Source organism: Apium graveolens, chromosome 2 (assembly GCF_009905375.1).
Source record: "Apium graveolens cultivar Ventura chromosome 2, ASM990537v1, whole genome shotgun sequence".
NCBI classification, from domain to species: domain Eukaryota; kingdom Viridiplantae; phylum Streptophyta; class Magnoliopsida; order Apiales; family Apiaceae; genus Apium; species Apium graveolens.
The window spans coordinates 235,204,259-235,217,355 of record NC_133648.1 but is presented as its reverse complement, the minus strand read 5'-3'; the positions used below and the strand labels follow the sequence as shown (position 1 = coordinate 235,217,355).

Below are 13,097 nucleotides of genomic sequence, written 5' to 3'. Positions count from 1 at the left end.
TGCGTTATAAACATTAAACATTATATTGTGATAAAATAATACTTGCTATTGTTATTGTTGTTGCGTTATAAATCTCTGTTTCACATAAACATACATTAATTCATAATTTTAAAATAAACACGCCAATTTACACATGCGTAAGCCGTAAGGTGAAAACAGGCCATTGATTTGATTAGTGGGAACTATTAGATAAATCATGACGAGTCTAAATTCTCTTTTAATCTTTGCCTTTAATAACAGTGTCCAGGAGAAGAGGAACAGGCTCTAGAAAAGAGCGAAAATAATCTATCTTCCGTTAAACCATCTTGAATTCCAAAGCCATCATCTCCAGCATTGTACGTACAATGAGACACTCTTTCGAAATTTAATATAATCTCAACAACTGACCATTCTAAAGGAACATCAAGTTTGATCAATTTTCCCCATGTCTTCTTCATCAAATTTATCATGTGTTCACGTGCAACTTCTTCTGAAACACCCGTATCCATCATATAGCACTAGATTGCTTTTGGAACATCTCATCTTTTCAAATCATTTTGTCATTCATCCTCATATAATTAGTTCTAATTAATACTAACTTGGAAAAAAGATATTTAGATATCGATAAACGCGAGAATGAGTAGTTTTCTTCTAGCATACCGTAGCTAGTCTTGATATTTCAGATGCCAAGCACACTATATCAGGAAGACTCTCGATATATTCGACGTCTTCTTTCCTTATTGTTTCGGATGTGAAAAGGTAGGAATAAATTGTATTTAGAGGCCCCGATATACTCTTAAGTCCATTCCTCATGTACTCGTCGAATATTGGCTTGTATCCACTGTGATACCACCTGGCGTCAACCAGGTAACTTTTTGTCAAACCAGTCCACTACAGCACAAGATTATATTTTTTTAGAATTTAATAAAAAAATCCCCCTACTGATATTTCTTGAAAAATTATCAAAATGTAATCAAATTTTACTGCTTTTCTCAGATGTGGTGTAGTGTCTAGTTTATGCTCCATGAGAATGTGGTAGGCAGTCTCATTAACATGATTGTAAAGTGTTAGTATATAGTGTAGGCTACCTATCACAAGACTTTCCAAAAGTATGTCTAGGCATGTTTTTTGTCAAAAGGCATGCCATTTATCAATTAAATATAATAAAATTTAATAAATAATTATTATACTAATATATAATGAATTTGAATATAAAATTAAAGTTAGTTGACAGTAATAATCAAATATCATCATAATACTCATTTAAATTAGTAACTTTTTAGATATTAAAATATATGTAAATATTTTAAAATTATATTTGTTATTTCTGGATATTTCTAATATTAAAATAATTATTAAAAAATAAAAAAAATTAATAAAAAGGCATGCCGAATCATGAAAATGGCATGTCTGGTTAATTGACGTCATGGGCATGCCCAACTGCTCCAAAATGCACCCAATTGTAGTGTGGAAGCTCCTTCATTGCATTTATGTCCCAATTGAAATAATTGCTCTCTCATGTGATAATCGTCACTTGACATCCATAAATATAAAAAAACTGACGTGGTTTGTAATATTTTTTATACATAGGAATTAAAATAGAAAGTTTGAAGATATGCGAACACAAACCTCTCGACTACACTTGTGAAGATTGTAAATCTATCAGGTTTATGATGATTGTTTCCAGCAACAGAGATAAACACTAATCTTTCCGAGAACAAGTTCTGCAACTCAGATATATTTCAGAGACAGTTTATAACAGATTAGTTTGTTAGGGTTTAATGTATATCTTGCTTTGACTGGATAACTCTTTCTACAACAAATTCTATCTAATAAACTTAGTTTAAACTATTCAAACACTTATTTTTACTGATTTTATCTCTTCAAAACAAACTAACAAATTATCTTTCAAGATTTATTCAAATATTTTCAAATAAACCCGTTTAAATCATATTTATCTTATCTCTTGTTTGAAAATCATATCTGTTAGATTTTGCTTATAAATATAACTCTTGTATTCAGATTAAACACTAATGCTTACACGCTATATTCTTTATGAAACATCACTCGTATTCTCTATTCATTCGTTCGTATATCCAGTCGAACAAGATCTAGATTGAGTTGTAATTCATATACTTATTTTTTGTAATCGTGTATTTATATCAACTTGTGTCGGGTTGTGGCAAAGGCTTGATTTCAGAAGAGTGGTCAAGGTAGCCAGTGGACTAGGTTATAGCAGGTGTGCTAGGTAGCAAGTGTGCTAGGGAAAGGTTTCTTTCGGGGCTATCTTTTGTAATCAAGGAAAAGATTGTAATTTCTTTTATTGAAGTTGACATAATACATTCTCTATGCTAGTTGGCATAGGGACTTGGATGTAGGTCATAGACTAGGATTAAGAGCCGAACCAAGTGAAAACTCTAGGTATTTTTACATTGTTCAGTTTTCATATTACTGCATTTACATTTCAGCAATTTTCTTTCTGAAGTTAATTGAGACTGTCGCATTGTCTGTCTCATTCGTAAAGGGTTTGTTCCATTTACATAAGAGATTGTCCCATTTGCCATATAAGTTAGATTATTATTTATATCGATTGAGCCTTTGAATTTCATTTGGTATCAGAGCGGGTGCATTTAATTTTCTGTTTAGTGTTTATTTTGCTATCGATCCATGGTCCAACGAGACAGGTATTCAAACAATTATCCGCCATTGCTTCAAGGTGCTGAAAATTACAACTGAATGGAAGTTCTGCATGAAAATCTTCCTCCAGCATGATGCTTTTGAATGGGATGCTGTTTAGAATGGTTTTACAGTCCCAATAAAAAGAAGGAAATCATAAGTCTATCAAAGAATTATCTCCTGAAGAACTCAATGCTATGAATTCGCTTCCAAATGGAATGGTGGCTACTGAGTTGCGTAAAGTGTCAGCTTGTACCACGGCTAAACAAATCTGGGATACTATCAAAGTCATCCATGAAGGTACGTGAAGTCAAACTTAGTATGCTAATGAGTGATTATGAAGGTTTCAGGTTGGAAAGAGATGAAAGTATCAGAGATGCTCAAGGAAGATACTTAACTTTGATGAATTCTATATCTCTTCTGGAAAGGACTATTCCACAATCCGAAATCAATCGGAAGGTTCTCAGGGCTATGCCCAAGATATTTGCTCCTAAGGTCACCATACTGCAGGATTCGACTCTTCTTTCTACTATGGACATTCTTACACTCTTTAGTGAATTGGAAGAATTCGAGAATCAGCTTCACAGATATGATGAAGAAGATTATGCTCCTCGAAAAAATACTCTTGTACCTAATGCAGATGCAGACGAATCTCTTGATGATTTTGACAAGGAAATTGATCTCTTGACCAAGAAGTTTCAAAATTTCTTGCCAAAAGAAATGCATCAAAACGGCCTATGAAAGCTCAGTTTCCAAAGAAAGATTTCAAATCTAATCCGAGCAAAGATAAGAAGGCTAATTCGAGCAAGGACATATGCTTCGAATGTGGGAAAATGGGCATTTTAAAAAGGACTTCTACAAGCTCAAGAACAAGAAGAAAGAATTACTTATCTGGAGTGATGATGATTCTGATATAGAGATCGATTCAGATGATGAAGTTGCTCAACTTTGTTTTGCTCGACTCAAAGATAGCTCCAGTGACAATGATGAGGTACAAAATATTAAATATAATGTAAATTCAATTGCATCTTCGACTGTAATAACCTTGCAGGTTCAGATTAAAATGCTAAAAGAAAAGAATGCTTATTTAAAATTAGCATTAAGTGAAGTTCTCAGTGAAATGGATGATCCTATGAAAGATGAAACTTTGGCTGCTGAAAATCGATCTTTAGTTGAAAAGATATCTAAGCTTACTAAAGAAAATTAGTAACTCAAGAATGAGATTAAGATGAAAGATGTATGTCTTGAAGCTTTGAAGAAAGAGTCAGCCTCTGTTGATCCAGAAACTGTCAAAAGAGACAGTTCTCCTAACCCTTTGGTTCCTGAACTAAGCAAAAAGTCGCACAGCTTGAAAAAGATTTAGCAAAGTGTTTTCACGGTGAAGGAACTCTGAATGTTTTGCTTGCTGAACAAAAATCTTCTCTAGATAAAGGAGGATTAGGATGTGAATCAATCAAGAAGCGTGCATTTCAAGGTGGTTACAAGCGAGCTCCTATGAAGTATAAGATGCCTTATGAGAAATGTCGAGATTGTGGAAAATCTGGTCACACTACCTCTGAATTCCGATTATGTGATATCAAGGGCCACTCGTCCAACTCATCTTATAAATCGTATGTTAGATATAAATCTGCTAATGCATTTATTAATGTTGTTTAGATGTGGATTAAGAAATCATATAGACACTTATATAAGATTTGTGATACTAACCAACAAGGACCCAAGGTTAAGTGCGTACCTAAGAGATAAAGCAATTTTTGCAGGTATGCTTGAAGGTCCATGTTCCATGTAATAAATGGATAATCGATAGTGGATGCTCTCTCCATATGACCGGTGATAAATCCAAGTTTCTCTCACTCGTTGCTAAAGAGGGAGGTCTAGTTACACTTGGTAATTCTAACACCGTTCGTATCATTGGTAAAGGCACTATTGGTAATGACAGGTTTGTTATTTCTAATGTTTGTTTAGTTGATGGCTTAAAATATAATCTGATTAGTGTAAGTCAACTTACTGATGCTGGTCATAAAGTCAAATTCGATAAAGATGTTTATTATATTGGTACTAAAACTAACGAGTTTGCTTTAGTTGCCAAAAGAAAAGGATATATCTTTGTTCTAGATTTTGATGAATAGCACGAAGAAATATGTCTTGCTACTATTCAATATCAACAGAATCTCTGGCATAGGCGTCTTGGTCATGTACACATGGATTTGCTTCGAAAGATATCATCTCATGGTCTTGTTCGAGGTCTACCAAAGCTTAAATACAAGAAGGTGGAACCTTGCTCGGCATGCCAGCTTGGAAAACAGGTTAAAACTTCCTTTATTGCTAAGAATCGAGTATCAACTACTGACCCTTTGCAACTACTCTATCTTAATCTTTTGGGTCATGAACGCTATGAAGTCTCGGTGGTAAGAATTATGTGTTTGTTATAATTGATGATTATTCTCGTTTTACTTGGGTATTATTCTTACGTACTAAAGATGAAGCTTTTGTTGAGTTTAAAGATCTAATTACTAATCGTGAAACCAAGTATTCTTTTAAGCTCAAAAAAATTCGTAGCGATTATGGAGGAGAATTCGAAAAAGACTTCATAACCTTCTGCATATCAAGAGGGATTACTCCTGAATTCTCAGCTCCTCGTACTCCTCAACAGAATGAAGTAGTGGAACGCAAGAATGGGACACTACAGGAAACAACCAGAACTCTACTACATGAGAGTAAGCTTCCAAGGAAATTTTGGCCTGAAACGGTACACACTTCCTGTTATGTTTTAAATAGAGTACTTGTTTGTCCTATATTTCTTAAAACTCCTTATGAATTGCTTAAGAAAAAGACTCCTAACATCAGTTATTTCCGAGTTTTTGGTTCAAAATAGTTTATTCTAGATAATCAGAATAACCGAGGTAAGTTCGATCCAATTTTCGACTGAGGGAATTTTCTTAGGGTATTTTACTACAAGCAAAGCTTATCGTGTTTATAATCTGGACAAGAACAAAGTGGAAGAATCTATCAACATTTCATTCAATGAATCTACTCGAAATATTTCTTAAATTGAAGAAGATGATGCAGATCTATCGTCTCATTCTCAAATGAGAGAGCCTTTTTCTCAAAAGAGTTAGTCTCCTTCAGACAAATCTATTAGTCAAGATTCTCCTAGTTCATCTCGATCTTCTGGTGATTCATTAGACTATCCTCAAGCTTCAGATAATAATTCTGGTTCTCCAAGGACTCCTGATGATTCTCCAAGTGTATTCACTGCTTCTCCATCGGATAAATCTTCACAAGCGGAAATGAGATCGTCTCATTCAGATGAGACAACCCCTATTCAGTTCCAAGAAGATAATTCTAATGAAGAAGAAATGAGTAATATTCGTCTTCCTAAGTCTTCTAGAACAGTAAAGAATCATCCTCCAAATAATCTTCTTACAGATTTAGATCAAGGAATCTCAACTCGTAGTAGACTTCACAATCTGTGTGCGTTCCATGCTTTTGTTGCTGAATGCGAACCAAAGAATGCTCAAGAAATTATTGCACATGAGCAATGGTTAGTTGCAATGCAGGAAGAACTAAATCAGTTCGAACGTTATGACGTTTGGGAACTCGTCCCACCTCCTCAAGATGCCAAAATCATTGGTACTCGTTGGGTTTTCAAGAACAAGAAGGATGAAGATGGCAACATCATTCGAAACAAAGCTCGTTTGGCTGCTCAGGGATACAATAAATAGGAAGGAATCGATTACGAAGAGACTTATGCTCCAATAGCTTGATTAGAAGCTATTCGCATTCTAATGGTTTTTGCAGCTCACAAGAAGTTCAAGCTTTACCAAATGGACGTCAAGAGCGCTTTTCTAAATGGCTATCTCAAGGAAGAAGTATACGTTAATTAGCCTCCAGGTTTTGTTCATGAAAAGTATCCTAACTATGTTTACAGGCTTAAGAAATATGTCTACGGATTGAGACAGTCCCATCGTTGTTGGTGTGAGCGTCTCAGTCAATTTATTTTAAACAATGGCTTCACTCGTGGTATACTCGATCCTACTCTATTTATTTTTCATAAACGTGATCATTTTCTCTTAGTTCAAGTTTATGTAGATGATATTGTGTTTGGATTTATTAACGAATCTTTGTGTAAGTGGTGTTCTAACTGCATGCATAAGGAATTTGATATGAGTTTAATGGGTGAACTACAATACTTTTTAGGATTACAAATTAATCATTCTAATGCAGGAATATTTATTCACCAAGGCAAGTACATTAAGGATCTACTAAAATAATTTTCACTTGAACATGTTACACCTAAAGCTACTCCAATGAGTACTTCAGTTAAGCTCACAAAATATGAACAAGGTACGCTTGTAGATGTCACTAAATTTCGAGGTATGATCGGATCTCTTTTATATATAACTGCCTCTCGTACTGACATTATGTACAGTGTATGCTTGTGTGCTCATTTTCAGTCTCAACCTAAAGAATCTCATTTGCATGTCGTTAAACGTATTTTTAAATATTTGAAAGGTACGAGTGACTTGGGATTGTTTTATCCAAGCTCTTCTTCCTTTGACTTAATCTGTTTTTTAGATGCTGACTATGTTGGGTCACATGTTGATAGAAAAAGCACAAGTGGTGCTTGTGAATTTTTAGGTGATTGTTTGGTTGCATGGCATAGTAAAAAGTAAACATTTGTAGCTCTTTCTACTGTAGAAGGATAGTACATAGCAACTGGTAGTTGTTGTGCTCAGATTTTGTGGATGCAACAAACATTGCAGGATTTTGGTATTTCTTTCTCAAATATTCCTATTTATTGTGATAATACCTCTACAATCAATATCTCTAAAAATCTTATCATGCATTTTCGTACTAAGCATATTGATGTTTGTCACTATTTTCTACGAGATAATGTTTCTAAAGGTAATATTGAGCTCTACATATCTATTGAGAAATAGCATGCAGATATTTTCACTAAGCCCTTAGCTGAAGATCGTTTTTGTTTAATGCACCGTGAATTAGGTATGTGTTCCTTGCAATTTTTACCTGTTTTATGTTTATTATTTTTTGATTTTAATTTGTTTATAATCTTATTTCTTTTTATTCTCGTTTTTGTTCGGGGATAGTTTCTTTTTGCATATTCTTATTTATTATATATTTATGTGTATTACTACGTGATTGTTATGAATATTTTAGTTTTGTAATTATTTTATTATTAATGATTGCGTGTTTTACCGTGTGCATGCAAAAGTGATTTAGTGTATCTTTTGATATAACTTATCATCTCCAACCTTCTCATTTCTCTTGCATATATCTGATTTTTGTACAACTCTTATTAATTTGATTCACTCTGTACTTCTCTTGATCTTCCAACTCTTTAGTTTCTCTCCTTTATATACTTTATATCTCTCATCTCTTCATTTTCTTATTTTTCTCTCACAATTCTCAAAACCCTTAACCTCTTTTCTCTCTCAAACCCTTCTTCTCTCCAAACATTTCACTTTCCCTCTCCAATAGCTCAACAAATACCCATAATACCATATCTCAATCTTCGGCCCATCAAACCCCCAATACCGGTGCCTCGGGTTCCAAACGCCGTCGTACTTTCAAACTCTAATCTGAAGTGTCTAGTGATTTAGAGCTTTTGAACCGAGTTGGAATTTCTCAACTCTTCGAAGAGGTTGAATGTGTTTCGTTGTTGTCACCATCAGAAGTAATTTACCCGGATTTAGTCAAGGAGTTCTATGCAAATTTTCGGATTCTGTCAAACAATATCGTGTTTTTAGAAGTTCAAGGAAACCCTATTTGTTTCAAGGCTGATTTGCTTGCTAGGCTTACTGGAGTCTCTGACAAAGGACCGTGCCCATTTACGGTTTACAACTCATCAAGCATTTGATGATATTATTGGCCTCCCATAGGAAGAGCAACTCAAGGCGATTCTCGACGACAACCTTATCTCAATCTATGTAAAATCTGTGGTATCCGATCTTACTCCTACTTCCTTAATATTATTTTGTTTGTTTCATTCAAATGTCCACCCTAGAAAAGGTGGTAGTGATAGGGTCACGTTTCAAGATTGCGTTTTGTTGTCAGTTTTTATTAAGAAGATTCCCTTTGATTTGGCCTCTTTGATTATAAACAATATGAGTCACTATGCTAGTCACGAGTCTATGCACCTTCCATATCCCGGTATGTTGTCTAAGATTTTTGAGTATTTTCGAGTCTTAAACCCATTTGTTTTGTCTGATAAGAGGTCTGTTATCTTTGACGTGTCTTTTTTGACACAAAATGGTATTGTCGTGTCTGATTTAAATGACCTTATGTTTAATGATTCTCATAGGCTTTTTGCTGGTTTGCCAAAATCACCTAATTATGCTTCGGACCCCTTTGACTAAAACACTAATTCTTTGTTGAATTCTTTGATACTTAAGTTAAATGAAAAGTCGGCTACTTTAGCTTCTGTTAATCAACATTTTGCATCCATTAAGTCTCTCTCTTCATTAACATCTCAAGTTAATATGATGCGTGCATCATATAAAATGTTTAACAAGTATGTTTGTTCTTCTCTTGATTCTATAAATACAAAGTTGTCGATTTTACATGCACATGATAAAAGAGTCACCAATACTATCGGTTTTGAGTTTGGGACTCTTCAGGAAGGGATGGTTTCAACTGCCAAAGCTTGGGAAAAGGAGTTTGTTAAGTTGTTCTTTCAGCTGGATTCGAAAACTAAGTTCTTGTCGCAGAAACTGTCCGCTATGCAAGATAAATCAAAGATGTACCGGCATCGCAAAAAGGACTGGATTAGAGATTGCACTGTCAAAGAAATAATAGTGCCTCTTCTTCTTCTTCCTGCTATACCTCCACCGTCGGTGTTCAGCATGACCAGCGACGAGTACAAATCGAAGATCTTTGAGTGGATGAAGTAACGAGATGGCACATCTCCTGATAAGGATGATTTTGAAAATCTGTTCTCAGAGTATGGCAAACCTCCAGTGTTTCCTCAAGACAAAGACAAAGGCAAAGGAAAAGGAAAATCCAAATCCCCAGTGAATGTTTTCGACTCTGACTAATTGACCCCTTTTATGTGATGAAAGGGGAGATGTTTTATGTTTTTAAGACTTTGATGATTTTTGAACTGGTTTTTCAACTTGGTTATGTTGGTTTATGTTTTTTGAATGATGTGATTTTGAATGCTTACAACCGGACACCCTGGTTTATGGGTGGGTTTTTTATCAAGTTTATTTACTAAGTTATTAAATCATTTGAGATTGTCTCATTCTTTGGGTGTCTCGTTCATGTTTTTACTTAGTGTATCATTCATTCACATCACTGTCTCATTCGTGTTTCTTGTCTCATTCATATATTTGTTGTACTTAAATCATAAACTGTAAAATATATTCCGTTGCTACTAACTCTCTTTTACAGGCCTTAAAGTGTTTTTTGATAGGGGGATTTTATGTTCTCATTATCATTATCATAAATAGGGGAGAATGTTAATCTATCAGGTTTATGACGATTGTTTCCAGCAATAGAGATCAGCACTAATCTTTTCGAGAACAAGCTCTGTAAAAGAGACAGTTTATAACAGATTAGTTTGTTAGGGTTTAATGTATATCTTGCTTTAACTGGATAACTATTTCTACAACAAACTCTATCCGATAAACTTAGTTTGAACTATTCAAACACTTATCTTTTACTAAGTTTATCTCTTTCAAAACAAACTAACAAACTATCTTTCAAGACTTATTCAAATATTTTCAAACAAACCCGTTTAAATCATATATATCTTATCTCTTGTTTGTAAATCATATCTGTTAGATTTTGCTTATAAATACAACTCTTGTATTCATATTAAACACTGATGCTTACATGCTATATTCTTTATCTGAAACATCACTCGTGTTCTCTATTCATTCGTTCTTATATCCAGACGAACAAGATCTAGATTGAGTTGTAATTCATATACTTATTCTTTGTAATCATGTATTTATATCAACTTGTGTCGGGTTGTGGAAAAGGCTTGATTTCAGAAGAGTAGCCAAGGTAGCAAATGGGCTAGGTTATAGCAGTTGTGCTAGGTAGCAAGTGTGCTAGGAAAAGGTTTCTTTCGAGACTATTTTTTATGATCAAAAAAAGATTGTAAGTTCTTTTATTGAAGTTGATATAATACAATCTCTATGCTAGGTGGCATAGGGACTTGGATGTAGGCTATAGACTAGGATTAAGGGTCGAACTAAGTGAAAACTCCCGGTATTTTTATATTGTTCAGTTTTTATATTACTGCATTTACATTTCAGCAATTTTCTTTCTACAGTTAATTGAGACTGTCTCATTGCCTGTCTCATTCGTAAAGGGTCTATTCCATTTATATAAGAGACTGTCTCATTTGCCATATCAGTTAGATTATTATTTATATCGACTGGGCCTTTGAATTTCAAAGATTTCAAGTTCATCCAGTGTCCCATAAACATCATAAACATCATCTATTGTTGTAATAAGCTGCATTGTTTTAGTTAAAAATACCCTGAAAAATCCATGTTGAGGCCTGCATGAAACTCCCACATTCCACAAGAAAGATGATGTTACCCTATCCCTTATGGAATCAGTTTTGTTACGGAGACCTGAATTCTCCCACCACCTGTATATAATCAAAGAGTGAACAAAATCTCCAGAATGAACAGACACAATCCTTACCGTTGTAGCAAGTATGCACGCTCTTAATTATCTAAGTAACAAGGAGTAGAGGATTCTGTTGAGAATATATCTTCAATGTCTAGCCAGCATGCCACATAAGCAAGCATAAATCAGAAAGTTTGTTACAAGTTTGTTAGAGTATGTGTGCTGTAGGATTAGTATATAGTCTCATTATGTACAAACAGTGATAAGCTAAGCAATGTAATATTCATCTATGTAAACACTTTACTCTAGCAATATACAATGTTTCTTCTTAGTTCTTTGATATTGTTTCTTCATTAGAGCTCAAGTTACAGAGCTTTCAGAATCAAGTTCCGGTGAAAAGTGTGCTTAATAAGTGTGTAGATACCTATTTAAATATGAGCGATTGACCATTTCCAAATTCCACGAAGATCCATTCACACTCACGCAGAGAAGTTGATAACTAAGAAAACCATTTATCAAAATGATGTTGGCTTGCTAAGTAGGCTTTAACACCACTTTAGTACAATATTTTTCAATATATTCCCTCCCTCAAACGATGTGAAACAACTCTCAGCAAAAAAGAATAAAAAAAGCCTCGATGGAGAATAAAGTAAGTGTTAAAAATTGTGTGTTGAGTGTGCGCGTTATTTTGATCAACGTACATCTTTAAAAACCATCATATACCTTGATGCCTCTTCAAGTTCTTCCTGATATAACCATTGTACAATGTTATAGTCAAGCTTTGCAAACTGTAATACCGCAGGGATCATGTCACTATATCTTTCATAAAAATCTATATACCACCTTGGATCAAATCTTGTGACTCTCCACTTGCATGGTTTATAGCTTCCCGATCGCCTAACCACGGGCTCTTGTGACACTAGAGAAGCCTTGGTTATTTCAGGGACCGATTTAATCACAGGCTTGGCAGGGACATTTCTCCCAAAGCTGCAACTCATAATTTGAGAAGTGAATGCAAGATCCATGCTAACTAATCTGGATACTTGAATGCAATAACTCCGGAGTTATTAATAATGGCCATGCTTATAAAAAAATCCGCCGATTTTTCAGAAATTACCGATAAATCATTCAAAAATTGATCAAAAAATTTATCTGATTTGACCGATTTCAATAATTACCCAATTTTATAAAAAAATTCTGATAAATCACAAATCGGTTACTCAACCAAATAATTCCAATTTTCGATATTAGTCGATGAATATTCATTTAAATTGATTGTAACACAATTTCAAAAGGCTACTTTTCATCGAATTTTTTTTGATTAAACAACAATTTAGGCAACAAAATTACACCAATAATTGTAACGATGGGATAACTTGTCAGGGCTTCTTATTATAGTGGGTCCGGCCCAAATAAATGTGGTTTTTGACCAATTTGGTTATTAGCTCAATACAGGTGATGTGAATATCAGATGAGGTTTCTGGTTTTTCAACAGAGTTGGTTGAAAAAGAATTATATGTAGAAAGAGAAAGTGTGAAAGGATCACCCAGAGAGAAAAACATGTTTTTAAGAATAGGGTAGCAACAATTAGGGGTGGAAATTTCGGGTTTTGGTTCGGGTTTGTCTCGGGTTGGATGTACCTGATTTTTTTTAGTCTGACCCGAACCCGACCCGACCCGAAACGGGTTCAAAAATTGTGACACGAACCCGACCTGGTAGGTACCCGAGTAATCCGAAATTGAGCTGTTTGACCCGAAATAACACAAAAATTAGAAAAAATTAAAAAAATTAAAATTAAAAAAATTAATTTACATAATTACAAAACTAAAATGTTA

General features: G+C 34.3%; 1 pseudogene; it reads right to left on the bottom strand.

Annotated features, from left to right (window-relative positions):
- Positions 1-217: 217 nt before the first annotated feature.
- Positions 218-12,287, bottom strand: LOC141697938 ((-)-alpha-terpineol synthase-like; annotated as a pseudogene).
- Between the last annotated feature and the right edge of the window lie 810 nt (positions 12,288-13,097).